Source organism: Pan paniscus, chromosome 10 (genome assembly GCF_029289425.2).
Source record: "Pan paniscus chromosome 10, NHGRI_mPanPan1-v2.0_pri, whole genome shotgun sequence".
Lineage (NCBI taxonomy): Eukaryota > Metazoa > Chordata > Mammalia > Primates > Hominidae > Pan > Pan paniscus.
The window spans coordinates 31,292,584-31,298,442 of NC_073259.2; the positions used below are offsets into that span (position 1 = coordinate 31,292,584).

General features: G+C 36.5%; 1 pseudogene; it reads left to right on the forward strand.

Annotated features, from left to right (window-relative positions):
- Positions 1 to 4,809: 4,809 nt before the first annotated feature.
- On the forward strand, positions 4,810 to 5,300 carry LOC100993864 (probable ribosome biogenesis protein RLP24; annotated as a pseudogene).
- Positions 5,301 to 5,859: the final 559 nt, after the last annotated feature.

Below are 5,859 nucleotides of genomic sequence, written 5' to 3' on the forward strand. Positions count from 1 at the left end.
CTATTTTTTAATCTCATATGATCCATGATATCCCTTGTTTTTCAATACATTTTGAAAAAAAGTTCTGGTATTGTCATTTAATTAAACCACCTTTTCCTTCTATAGCTATGGGAAAGTAAATTTTAAGTGGCATACTTTTACACAGTTCATAATTATTTTATTATACAGTTTGTGAATCAAAGCACTGTGCTTTAAAGAAAATCTGTTTATATTTATGAAATTCCCATTTCTCTCTAAAATAACAAAATGTTGTGATATCCAGGAAAACTATCTTCTCATCATATAAAAAAGGATGGGAGGAGAGTAAGAGTCTTCTATTGTACATAAATATTCTCACAGAACAACCTCTAGCTACCTCCACTGTCAGAGCTACCACTTAAACCTTGATAGCTATGAGGCTACCCTATCTAAAAAATGGAAACAAGGGTTGAAGAAGATGGAAAATGTAGTCTTCTTGCATCTTAGGATGGCTAGAATATTGCCTCTTAAATAGAAGAAAACATGTTATAAAAGGGATGTAGCAGCTGATTGCTTGATCTCTTAACCTTCTGACATTTCATTTTGGAAAAATAAAATTTATGCCACAAGTGCAAGGCTCAGCTAACAGAGTAGTAATGACATGGAGAAAAATGAAAACTGTGGAGTATTTATTGGGCAGAAAGTAACAGAATAAAAGAGCCAAATACAGCATCATTTTAAAGGAACAGTTCTTAAAATAATAAGATTTAAAGGGCCTCGTGGCATAAAGAATGTGTTCAATTCCCCTGCACAGTCGTTACATCAAGCTGAAAGCCAAAAACCTTTCTTGTTGAATAAGAATGTTTATGTTTGGTCTGTGGTTAATCAATATAATCAGACATATAACAAAAAAAAAATACTATTTTTATTTATTTATTTATTTATTTATTTTGAGATGGAGTCTTGCTCTGTCACCAGGCTGGAGTGCAGTGGCGTGATCTCGGCTCACTGCAACCTCCACCTCCCGAGTTCAAGTGATTCTCCTGCCTCAGCCTCCCAAGTAGCTGGGATTATGGGTGCGCACCACCACGCCTGGCTAATTTTTTTGTATCTTTAGTAGAGACGGGTTTTCACCATGTTGGCCAGGCTGGTCTCAAACTTCTGATCTCATGATCTGCCCACCTCAGCCTCCCAAAGTGCTGGGATTACAGGCGTGAGCCACCGCGCCTGGCCCAAATGTTTTTATGAGCGAGAAGGAAATAGGAAGAAGGATCCTTGGAAAACCAATATGATAGAGGAGAACATAACTGCATATTTCCAAACAGCATCTGGGGGCTTAAAAGGAAAGATACAGATTATCAACCATAAGGGCTGCCCATCTACAGTGACAGGCTTCTGGGAAAGCAGGCTTTTGGCTTGGGTGGTAATGCTGGTTATTCTGTGATACAGTTCATTCAAGTAGAATGGAAGGACCCTCATTTAGGAACTTAAGTGCATCTCATTAAAGATAAGTGATAATGAAAAAAGTGAAGACATTTGCATTTGAGCCATTTTAGGACAGGCTAAGATTACAACCTGAAGGGCAAGAAGAGTGTGAGTTATATGAGTGATACAGCACCTAAAGGAGCATCCAAGGTCAAAACTCCAGAGAAGCAAAAACCTTCTGTAAGGAACAAGAGGGCTTTCCAGGGACCCTTCATCTGAACTGTTTGCTTCATGAGGAATGGTGTGGTCCAGTGGAAAGGGTATCTCCTTGAGAGTCACACAGACCTGGGTTCACATTCCGGTTTGGCACATAATTGCTGCTTAGCTGGGGATAATATACCTATTCTGCAGGGTGGTTATGTTAAGTAAGGTGGTAACCATAGACAAAGTACCTAACATGTAGTAGATACCAATGAATCTACATTGTCGTCTCATCAACAATGATGCTGGTCATCATTTCAAAGCCTAATTTAACTTTTCACAAATATAAGCAGGCTGTCATTTCTGATTCAGACTTTATCCTGTGCTGTACTCTGTGCTGGAAATCCTAGAAAGGTAGATGTAGAAAAGAAAATGACAGAAACTTATTCTATAACCTCCACTCCAAAGGACTATCATTGGAAATATCCTTTAAAAATGAATATTTCCCTTTTTAGGAACAGAGTTTCTTAAATTGGGTCATTTCTAGGCAGCTGAGTGCCTTGTGAAGAACTACTTTTCCTCTCAGTCACTACCTCTTAACCTTTCTTCATTACGGCCTCCACCTCCCACCAGCCTTTTAGACATTTTTTACTAATCATCACTGTCATAATATTTTAATACAATAGATATACTGTATATCTGTGCCTATGCATAAAGAATGAGGTATTTTTGCCTCCTAGTTTCATCAACCAAGTTTCGCCCCACTGGGGGCAAGATTGCCCTAGTTGAGAATACATGCTCGAAGTTTCTTCTCCAGTCCCCAATCACCCCTGCTCTCACCATCATGCCCCAAGCCAGGATTTGCCTACACTCAGCTTTCACCATAAGTCAGGGGTGCTGACACCAGTGAATCTGTCTTCACGTGACAAACAATAAAAAGAAGAAGATAGGAGAAAAGTCAAGTGGAATTTCATAAATAAGGTTTTACAGACAGACACAAGCCAAAGGGAATGAAATCACCAGTTATGACAGAAGATGGAATCACTGCTCAGAACTATCAAACCCCAAAACTTAATTCATGCCTACCCTTAGAGAAACTCATGGTACAGATTGGAAAGGAAATGGTATCTTAACCAATACTGTTCCAATGTTTTCCTCATGTCTTTACTTTTTAATGTGCATGTGCCCATGTGCATGCATTATAAAACAAGTGTAAGTTAGATATTAGTTGATATTTCCCTCTAACAAATGTTTTTGGACACTTCCAGTATCTTCTACATTGTTAAGCTTGCTCAACAGTGTGCTCCATTCAATCTAATCTCCAGATGCAATGTTTTTGTTGCTCTTCAAGCTTACTAATTTCTTATTACTTGCTAAATCTCTAAAACTGATTATTTAGGAAATGCCATAATGAGCAAACCCTCCTTATGTGATAAATTTGCACTTGACATTTGACCAAGAAAATTCAGTGTCTGTATGTGTGTTTGGAAATATTATTATATCATGACACAGTAAAAAAAAATCTAACCATAGGTTATTATTGTGCACATATACTGCTTTTCCTAATGAAATACCTTCCCAGATCAAACTTTGAGAAAGTTATTTGTAGACTGGTTCTTTTTGGTTGGTATGATATGTTGGGTTAGACATGATTTTCTCTCATGTTGGCATTTTCACTTGAATTAAATTCTTTGCTGAGTTTTTCTAACAACAGTATTGTTAGGAATTAATTTGAGGAACGATGACAGAGTAGATTCAGTCAATGCAAGCTATATCCTTAGGCCACTAAATAACAGGATTTCCTGTACATTCAAAGACTGAGAGAATCCTAAGCCAGGAACCTAGGATTTGGTGGTTAAGCAGGATTAAGTTAACTGCCCTGAACTTCTTGAAGCATGGAGTTCTCAGTTTGATTTCTTAGCCCTTTGGGCTACAGTGGGTGTATGGTATATCCCTTGTGAAGTCTGCACTTCGCTGGGCTTTAAGCAATGACTGATGAAGGATCAAAAATAGTTCCAATTTAAGTGGTTAAAAAATGAAAAGTAAAAGAGACATGGAAATCAGCACTCACAACACTGGTAGGAATCAAAATTGCTGCTACATTTCTTAGGGAAAAGGTGGCAGTATTTATCAAGAGACTAAGTGAGCATACCCTATAACCCAGCAAATGGATGTCTAAAAACTTATCCTAAAGAGCTGACAATGAAGGGGCCTAAAGATTTACAATAAGGATAATAGTTGCAAGGTTATTTATAATGTTCTTTAATGTAAGCCCCTAACTGTCCCACTGTGGGGAAATGATTAAATAAACAATGGCAGATCTAAACATTTCCATACAAAAACAGGTAACAAAACTAGTAAGAAATCAATTATAAGTGAAATATGCCAGTCACAAAAACACAAACACCATATGAGGCCACTTATACGAAGTACCTAGAATCATCAAAATCACAGATACAGGAAGTAGAATGGTGATTGCCAGGGGCTGGAGGGACTGCGGAGTGGAGACTTGTTGTTCAATGGGTACAGAGTTTCAATTTTGCAAGATGAAAAGAGTTTTTAGAGATTGTGTGCAGAACAATACAAACGTACTTAATGCTGCTAAACTGCACCCTTAAAATGGTTAAGGTGGTAAATTTTATTTTATGTTATGTATGTTTTGCCACAATTAAAAATTTAAAATTTTAATAACAATTATATCTTGAAGATGACATTTTGAGTAGTTTTAATTTTCTTCATTTAGTTTGTCTAAGTTTTCTAAATATTTTCTGGAAACCATGCATTTTGTTTGTAAGAAGTGGGGGATCTAGTTATATGAAAAAAAACTCATTTTTTCTTTAGTTGATATTTTTAGTAGCTGATAGCTTTGTGTGATAAAAGAAAGATATTTGGTTATTGTCCCTGTGGAACATATTTGTTTTACCCAGAATGCTCTCACTGCAATATACCCCCATACTTACCTACAGAAGATGTACACACCCTTCAAGACCCAATTTGAGCCCGCCTTCCCTAAGAAATATTCCCTTATGACATTAGTGAGAATTCATTCTCATTTTCAATAAGAAAATGAGTGATAGCAATAATAATAATACCTAATGTTATTTAGGTGTAACAAGCACTGTAACAAGCACTAAGATTAGCACATCATTTTGTCTCCTAAAAAATCACACATTTCCCACCTCTCAAGCTTGGTGTTTGGTCAGTGGGGATCCATACGGGTTCAACATGTGTATGGAGAAGTGTTATTTCTATCTGGGGCCCATCCACCCTGGCCACGGCATGATGTTAGTCCACAACTATTGCAAGGTGTTCAGATTTTGTAAATTTAAATGTCATAAAAACTTTAAAAAGAAGCGCAATTCTCACAAGGTCATGTGGACTACAGCATTCCAGAAAGCAGCTGGTGAAAAGCTTACAGTGGATAATTCATTTAAATATGAAAAATGTAGAAATGAACCTATCAAATACCAGTGAGAGCTACGGAATAAAACTATTGATGCAATGAAGAGAGTTGAAGAGATCAAACAGAAACGCCAAGCCAACTTTACAATGAACAGATTGAAGAAAAACAGAGCTACAGAAAGTTCAGGATATATCAAAGAAGTCAAGCAAAACATCCATCTTATCGGAGCCCGTCTGGCAGGCAAAGAAAGCAGATGGAAGAGAAAATGGTACAGCAATGACAACAGGATGTGGACATGGAAGATGCTTCTTAAAAATCTCACTGTAACTATTTCTATATGTACACTTGAAAATGTCCTTCAGAGATTTGGAACTGCTAAATTATTGGTTTTTTTACGTAAGGTCACTTAAATGAAAAGTGATTAAAATATATATTTCCTACATTACTGTCTATAAAACATCAGTTATTATAAATGTTAGATTGCATCTCAATGTTAAATCTTCACTGATAGATGTAGTTATGTAAATCATGAAAATTCTGTTTATAACTATAAAAGTGAATTGTGGGTGTAAAATGGTCATGCCATTTGGATAATGTCACAAGGCAGCATTTATACAGTGACTAATGACAAAAATTCATGGCTAGCAAGATATAAAATAAAATATTATTTGCAGTAAAATATTTCATTTATTAATGTTATAGAATCAGGGGGATACAAGGAACCAACAATTTGTATGACAGAGTTGAATATCTTTTATTTTGACTTCAGTATTTCCTGTTTTGGTTTATTAGCATCTTAGAACAGCATAATGGCATCGTTTGATGGGGCCTAATTATACTGGACTGTTTTGACCTGGTTACCTGGTTTAGCC